This window comes from Nyctereutes procyonoides, unplaced genomic scaffold (assembly GCF_905146905.1).
Source record: "Nyctereutes procyonoides isolate TBG_1078 unplaced genomic scaffold, NYPRO_anot_genome, whole genome shotgun sequence".
Taxonomy (NCBI): domain Eukaryota; kingdom Metazoa; phylum Chordata; class Mammalia; order Carnivora; family Canidae; genus Nyctereutes; species Nyctereutes procyonoides.
The window spans coordinates 11,867,048-11,875,706 of record NW_026575031.1 but is presented as its reverse complement, the minus strand read 5'-3'; positions in this window follow the sequence as shown (position 1 = coordinate 11,875,706).

Genomic DNA, 8,659 nt, shown 5'->3' with positions numbered 1-8,659 from the left:
TTGTTTGTTTGTCTGTGGCTGTTGGTGTTTCTGGGTTGCCAGTATCTTCAGCTAAAAGTCTGTATGTGAAACTAAAAGAAAGCCCCGGGAACTCATCACTATGTCATTCCTTGGGTCCTGAGATCCCTAGCCAGTCTTTATTCTTCCACCCTTTACAGTCTTATGTTTGCTTTATATAAAATGTTTAGGACATTGTACTTACCATGAGAAACAGAAAGGTGGGATAGTGCTTCTCCACCCTCCCAGAATCAAAAGTCTCTGGACCTCATTTTGAGAACCACTACATTAGATACCTGTCACATCCTTTCCAACTCTATACTCTATGAAAAAAAGTGTCTCCCTGAATTCATAAGACACATGACAGGGTAGACACTGAGCATCATAGAGAAGGGACAGGGTTAGCTCTCTGGGCTTCTCTGTATCTATTTTTCTAATTACAAGTCAATTAGCACTACCAGATGTGAGGTCTAAGGCTCCTCCACTAATTCCCAAATGCCAAGGTTGACATGCACAATCTGTCCACACCATACCTCCACACAAGTATTCTGGGTTCTACTGTTTGCTAACCTAGGACCCATTCTCTGGGCCCTCTCTCTGTGCCAGAACTAGTCTGTCAAACCTCTCTGTGTGTGACACTGGTGAGGCTCCAGATCATATTTTTATAAGAACTTTATTTTGCTTTAACTTGGAGGATGGACTGGTAGTGATTTCAGTTGCTTCAAATCATCCTTCAAAGCTGGCATCCCTTCTTTCCTGGTCTCCAACAATTGCTTCCCCACAGATCTTCTTCTGTACACTCTTGCCCCATTCTAACTTTCAATATGGAAGTCTGAGTGATCCTGTCAGAATGAGAGGCTCATGACTCATTTAGGTTTCAATCACTTTAAAACAAAAAGTACCTGCTATGTCTGATGTAGCTCTGCATGACCTGGGAGACACTTATCTCCTCTGCTCCCTGTACTCAGTGACAATGACCTGCCTGGATTTCCTCAGCTATCTTCTTTAGTTCCAGGCACCTTCCTGCCACAGGGCCTTAGCTCTTGCTGTGCATTCTCCCTGAAATGCTCTCCCTATTCAGTCAGTTAATTCACCCTCCTTCACATGCCAAATCAATGCTTTCCCTGATCACTAAGACCTCATCACAACCAGCTGTTACTCATTTATAGCACTGTTTCCTTTCCTTCATGGCACCTATTGGCAAATAATCACAAAATCTCTTCTACTTTATTTTTCTTGCACCATTATATCACCAGGACCTACCACAATGCTTGGTATATGAGATGTGTTTAATCAATGTCTCTTAATTGGAATGTATTAGAAGAGGAAAAACCACCAAATAAACCAATTAGTCATGTGCTGCAAAAAACAAACAAAAAACTCACATTTGTTTCATTTCAATCAACAGTGCCTAGCACAATGGCTTTTCAAACATGTTGAAAGAGAAAATTTTCACATTTTATTTCATATGTTAAAGAACTAACATAGTGCTCAATACTCAACATAGCAGATTTTGCCATCCATAAGGGTGCTGTCTGGAGACTTTGGCTAATCCCTCAGTACATGAACAACCCCCTCACATATTATTTACTCCACAAAAGTTTGGTTCAACAATGACAGGCAAGCCTTTAACTCCTGATGCTTCAGTAAGATGACTGTGCCACCTCTCGACTTTGGATCACATTTGCAAAGAGACTCAGTCATGAGTTTCCTGAGCACGATCCCAACCACTGAGCTAACTGCTGGCTAGCCACACTGAAGTTTTCTCTCTTACCTACTAAACCATTCTAGACCTAACCAAAACATTCCTTGAAATGTATGTCACTTTTCTTATTCCATAGAGTGCATATGGTAAACTTGTCTGGTCGGTCAGAATAAGAGCTAGAAATCATTAGGACAAATTAAATGCAGAACATTGAATTCGACTAAGAAACATCACTTTCTTTGACCTTGTCTAGGGTCACAGACACCGTATGATGTCCGTAGATCTCACAGGTGAAGAATCTTGAAAAAGTACAAACCGCAGACTAAACTGTAATGCTGATTTATATGTAAGATCCCAGTTCATTTAAGTGTAATTGGAACAAACTGTATAACATTGGTTAGCATGTATTTACAGCTACTTCTAAAAGGAATCGTATTTTGAGGTATTACATTCATAAAAGCAAGCTAAAAATTATCAAATATTCATAGAACAAAAAAAAGTAGATAATACAAAACACTTGAAATATGACTTCTACTGTGAGAGTGGTTATTCAAAGCTTCACTTCAGTGAGCAAACATGGCTTGGACTAGAAAATTCAGTCAAAAAGCTGTCTGTAATGCCCCGTCATAAATGGTCACATACCCAAAGGAGTTCATATGTGCCCACTATAAGAATTTAATAACTAAGCTACAGTAGTAGCTGTAGTGTTTTATAAACAACAAACATCAATCGAAAAGTGTGAACCGGCAAAACATAGGTACCAATAAGGGAAAGAACATGGTAAGTCCAGAAAATGTGAATTGAGCTATGCAAAAAAAGGATTAAAGATGCTCAAAAAAAGTTACTTGGAACCAAGGTAAACTTAGAAGGTAGAGGAAAAACAGTAAAGTACCGTCCAGACTGAGAAGGTATTTTGAGACCAAAAAAACAAAGCAAATTACTCCATACCATGTACAGTTTTATGCAGGGTAACTTACCAACAGGGGGGTAATTGGGAAGACAACAATCCAGGAGCTATTCTCCCCCAGACCATAATCCACAGCTTTTATAGGATGAGAGGCATCGTGGTGAAGTCAAAGGGTTGTGACCTAACGTGTGCCATCTGTGTGCCAGAGGGAAGATCATAACAAGCCTTCTCGCACTCTGGTCAGAGTGTACATTAACCTCCCAGGAGCCTGGAACACATAGCCACCGAGGTAGGTCACCACACAAACATGAACAAGATGGGATTCCAAAGATGCAGTGAGAGTTGTTAGCACTCCTACCACAAGTACTTCAAGTGCCTATTCTGATATGCTGTTGGGGACTTCCTAATGAGTTAGGCTTACAAGGACTGTGAGGCAAGATCTAAACTTAGCAGAAAAGAACAAATCACTAATTTTTAATACCTGCCATGGGCTTGAGAGCAAAGGATGGTGGGAGAAATACCATTTTTTGTTGACCCGGGGGTCGCTCTGGTTTTAGAGCTACTTCGAACTTCTCCTGGTCTTCACCAGTACAAGTAGTTGACTTTATTAGAGTCAATATTTTTCACAAAAAACTAAAGTGTTTGTTTCCCTTTAGTAGAATTTCTACCTGAGGGGTCATGCATAGAGGATGGCCAAATCTCACTGGGATGCAGTGAGGTTTACCACCTGGCTAAGTGGTTTGCTGCTGCACAACAGCCTCACACATGGTCAGTTTCAGTTCTTGCCTCAGCATTGCCCAAATCACTACATGGGCATTTAGGGTCACTCACTGTTAGTTAAAAGTGTGATAGTTAAATGTGTAAATAAGGTTCAGTACTTGATTTGTGTACATGATTAGTAGTTTTGGACATAGTCCTTAATACAAGTTGACGATTTCTGCTGGAAAAGTAGATACAGTTGGATAAATACACATGTAAATAATGCTAACTTTGCAAATGTGAAGAAAGGAGCCCTTTTTAGAACTGAGCCTTGAAGGATTAATAGAATTTTGAAGGCAGGTTTTTAGTAAAAAAGAAAGTATTTCAGGCTGATCTTCCCTGGAGAAAACGTTTTTAACTCTAGTCCTGCTGCTTCTTCCAAAGATCCCATGGCTACCTCACCAATACTACTAAAATCTTGGTTTATATTAACTCTCCACAATTCTGCCTCTTGGCTGTATTAGTGGGTGTTATCCTAGGACATACCCAACAGTGGAAAAGAACTCCACGTAGCTGAAAGGCACTGCTGTGGTCTACAAGTCTCTAATTTTTCTGGACTGCCACAAGCAGAAGCCATGAACAGGATATATAATATTTTTTGTCTCCCAATGTTCTGAGGTTGATGAAAAGGAATAGCAGAAACTCAATAGATTGATGACAGGACATCCCTTTATCCCTTTGCTTTTTTTTTTTTTTTTTTTTTTGGTTGGGTCAGGACACAAATGCTTTTGTGCCACATAGAAAGTTTTGAATGATCTGAACTCAGCAGCTAGTAAGAAAGGCTCCCTGACCAGAGACACTTACCCAGAGCAGCTCTTCCATGGGTGACAAAAGGTCTCAAACCTGCATGTATGCATCTACTGTATGTTGACGCAAATCCAGTGCTTGTGACCAAGAAGAATGTAAGATGGTAAATTGCTTTAGTATGCTTCTCTGACCATAATTTGTAATTTAATTTATCACTGAAAATCATATCTATAAAAAATTTTCAATAGAAAGTATAAAATTTAGTGCAGCTTTTTGTGTTTTGCATTTATTTCTATTAGAAATTTGGCAAAGTGCATACCTCGGCACTAAATATTCCTAAGTCAGAATCCATGGAAGCAGGGTCTGAGAGGGAGTACTTGTTCAAATGATTTGTGGGAAAAGTACTTTCAAGAATAGGGGCATGAGGGAAACAAGATAGGGCAGGGGGAGGAAAGGGAAGCAAAAGTGTACTCTCAGCTGGAGACGAGCTTGAGTCTCATCCCTGGGGAAGCTCTGGCGTATGAATTGCACCATGGAGTCAGTTCACTTTGCCAAAAGAGAGACAACCTTTGTACATAGTTGCAGCAGTCAGCAGCCAAAGTCAGTTCTCAAGAGGGAACATCTGTCATGTTTGTCAACACTCACAGTAACTGGGAGATCTGGGTGGGGCACCATCAACACCCACTGAAGCCATTTTTTATTGGTAACTGGTCATCTATGCTATGACAGTTTCACTAATCAGTTGATTTTTCCTACTTCACTTACCTTTTCTCTAGTCCAGAAGTGTCAGCAATCTTTAAATATTTTAGGTTTTTCAGGCCACATATCCTCTCTGTCACCACCACTTAATGTTGCTGTTTTAGCACAACAGTAGCCACAGACAATCCGTAAATGAAAGAGCTTGGCCAGGTGCCAGTAAAAGTTTATTTACAGAAATAGGCAGCTGGTCAGATGTGACACGCAGGCTGCTGACTGTTGCTCTAAGTCCATCTCTACGTCCTGACTTGTTTTCTTCACTACTCATCATTGATCTCCTTCACGTGTAATCACATGTCATTGCACCTATTAATTCCCCATTGCTCTCCTTCCTATTCTCCCCCTCTTCTGACATGCCTCCCAGCCAACTTCCTTTCCCGACTAGTCCTCTTCTTCTCCTCTTACTTGACCTTTGAAATACAGCATCATTTGAAGTACTTCACACAGTTGCTTGATAATATTCCCATTGTTCCTTCTCTCAATGACCTTTTCCTTGTTTTACTATTGCATTTATCTTCTATTTCTCCTTCATCAGTATATCTGTTTATCCCAAAATTTAGTTCTCTTAGCCTGGTCTTCTAGAACACAGCAGCAACCTTGTAGGCATCAACCAGGAACAAATTCTGTACTTATTCCAAATACCTACAAAAGTCCTGGTTTTCTGTTTGCTTTTCTTCCTTTTAGATATTTCTATAATTCTATTAACACTGGTTCAAGTTTTATATGCTGTATTTGGAACACGAAAAAATACTGATTTCCAACCAGTCTGGTAGCCCAATCTTACCTTACACCCTTCTCAAGGAGTATCTAAGGACATCATGAAATCAATACTAAGAAAAGCAATCAGATATAGAATGTGGAGTTTTCTGTGGAGCAGAGATAAACTTGTTTTCCATGTAGAGAGCTCTTTTTCCTCCCTCTTTAAGACTAGTTTTATTCTCGGGATCCCTGGGTGGCGCAATGGTTTGGCGCCTGTCTTTGGCCCCGGGACGAGATCCTAGAGACCCGGGATCGAATCCCACGTCGGGCTCCCGGTGCATGGAGCCTGCTTCTCCCTCTGCCTGTGTCTCTGCCTCTCTCTCTCTCTCTCTCTGTGACTGTCATAAATAAAAAAAATTTTAAAAAAAGACTAGTTTTATTCTCTAAGAACCCACTTCTTCATGTGGTGTTTCTGATTCTTCTTGAGTGGGGATCTCAGAAGCAAGAAAGTATGGAAATGCGGCAAAAACCTCTACATTAGTAGCCTTCACAGTTCACTCTTAGTTATGACAAATTCATGACAGTACGATATTGCTTAAGAGTGTGGGCTAAAGCTCTGGCTACATTGGAATGAACCCAAGGCATGTATCCCTGGCAACTAATGGAAGTGGCAGTAATCATGGTAGGCAGTTGAGCAAAGATTTGAGGATTCAGGATACCAGTTAAATCTTTTCCCAGAGGGACACTTGGGTTGCTCAGTGGTTGAGCATCTGTCTTTGGCTCAGGTTGTGATCCCAGGGTCCTGGGATTGAGTCCCGAATCGGGTTCCCTGCAGGGAGTCTGCTTCTCCCTCTGCCTATGTCTCTGCCTCTGTGTGTGTGTCTTTCATGAATAAATAAATAAAATCTTTAAAAGAATATCTTTCCCAGAATCATACCTGATGGAAGTGACTAGATGCAGAACAGTACAGGATATGGGAGATAGGCTTACTCAGAAAGATCAGACTGCAGGGGCATCTGGGTGCCTTAGTTGGTTAAACATTGGACCCTTGATTTTGGCTCAGGTCTTGATCTCAGGGTCATGAAATCGAGCCTTGCATCAGCTCCATGCTGAGTGTGGAGCCTACCTAGATTCTCTCTCCCTCTGGTCCCTCACCACCACCACTGCCATTAGCTCACTCTCACTCTTGCTCTCTTGAAAGAAAGAAAGAAAAGAAAAGAAAGAAGAAAGAAAGAAAGAAAGAAAGAAAGAAAGAAAGAAAGAAAGAAAGAAAGAAAGAAAGAAAGGTCAAACTGCAAAAGAAACTTAACTTCTCATGGGAAAAGCCCCAGATGGAAAGAAAAAAATCTCTGGTATTGAGAGATGTTCTCCATCACTGGTTCTAAAAGTCATCTCAGGGGGATAAGGATTCATCTTAAGGGCTAAGGCAGGTTCACTCCTAAAGTACAAATTATAACAACAATTATTTATCTAATCTCACCTGAAGCAACAAGATCTTGTTTCAGACACTGATAGGAATTCATTTCTGGATTGGGGCAGGCTCAGGTTAATTGGGGAAGTGCACTTTGGATCTGACAGTATGAAGAAATAGTAGGAGGCAGTGAACTCACTATTCTACTTTTGTTTTCCTTCTTTCTCCTACATTCAGTGAGGACTGGAGACTAGCATTCCTGGGAGTGCAAAGCTGTGAATTTTACTTCTACAGTCTCCTATTTTCTGTGAGGAGTTGCTTGCCTGTCAGAAAGTGGGAGTATCTTCATTTGGATTCTCCCAGAAACAGAATCTGAGACAAAGAATTGAGTATAAGTTGTTTATTTCAGAGATGATCCAAGAAACACTTGGAGGGAAGTGGGAAATGAGGCAGGAAAGGGAGGGTATCAAGCCAGCTAATCACTGGGCCACTAGAGGCTCACCCTGCTGGGAAACTAGGAATCATGGCTGAACAGGCAATCCAGAGATATCCCACCCAAGTTATTGATTAAGGGCTGCTTATGGGGCATCAATTCTGTGGCACTTAGGTACAGGCAGTAAGTTCCAGCTACCTTAGTAGCTCCAGCAAATATGTGCAAATCCTGGCAGTTGGAAGTAAGATAGGGAATATACCACAAACATAAGGCTCAAAGAGACATGGTTGGGGGACCAAGAGCATCTTTTACAAGGTATAATCCTGAATTCATTTGACTGTGGACTCTTCAGAAAAGTAGCAAAATTCCAATGTCCAAAAAAAAAAGGATAGAAGGCATTCTTGGTTCCTCCTTTTTTTTTTTTTTTGAAATTAAAATATATGATCTGTACACTAAATGGAAAAAGGAGCCTTACAAACTACCTGGATGAAAAATCTTACCAGCCCAAATTTAAGAGATTTTACTAAAAGAAAGGAATGTTTCAGAGTTGTGCCTACCTTCCTCTCCCCTTTCTTCTCCCCACCAAACATGACAATTACAGTGTAAAAATGCTTTGTCAGAACTATTACATTTGAGTTTTAAATGGAGAGGGTGGGAGGGATCTCTGGGCTTTGACCCCGGATCTTAATCATTACAGCCCCATGTAGGCTGGGGCTTCTCACCAGAGTAGAAAAGGGGGCTGGGTTCATCCCACCTTCAGTCCCAAGTGCCTGTCCCCTCCTCCTCCACATTATAACTGGGGAATAGTTTGACAAATAGGGAAGAAAAGAGAAGAATAAGCAACAGCCACATCCGTTGGCTGTTGGTCTCGCCCCAGGCAGGGGACAGGCTGGCCATCCTGTGCAGTGGTGTGGCTGTGCCATCGGGATGGGAAGATGGAGCCCAGAGCAAGTACCTCGGTGGGGAAGCTCCCATCTTGCCGACTGCCGGGTCCAGCTTGCCTCCTCCACAGGGGGCCAGTGGGTGGGGACCAAGGGCCAACAGAGTGGCCCTCTAACTGGTGAGGGCCACGCCCCAGCTAACGCCTCTGGAAAGGGGTTTTTAACATTGGTACATGTGCTGTGGTTCCTGACGTGCCTTCCACTGCCCCCTGCTCAGTAACAGGGCCTTGGTAATTGGGTTGTCACTGGACGAAAGTGCTTGAGATTTAAGTTACTATCCTGGCTTTGCCCAACCTCGGTGACT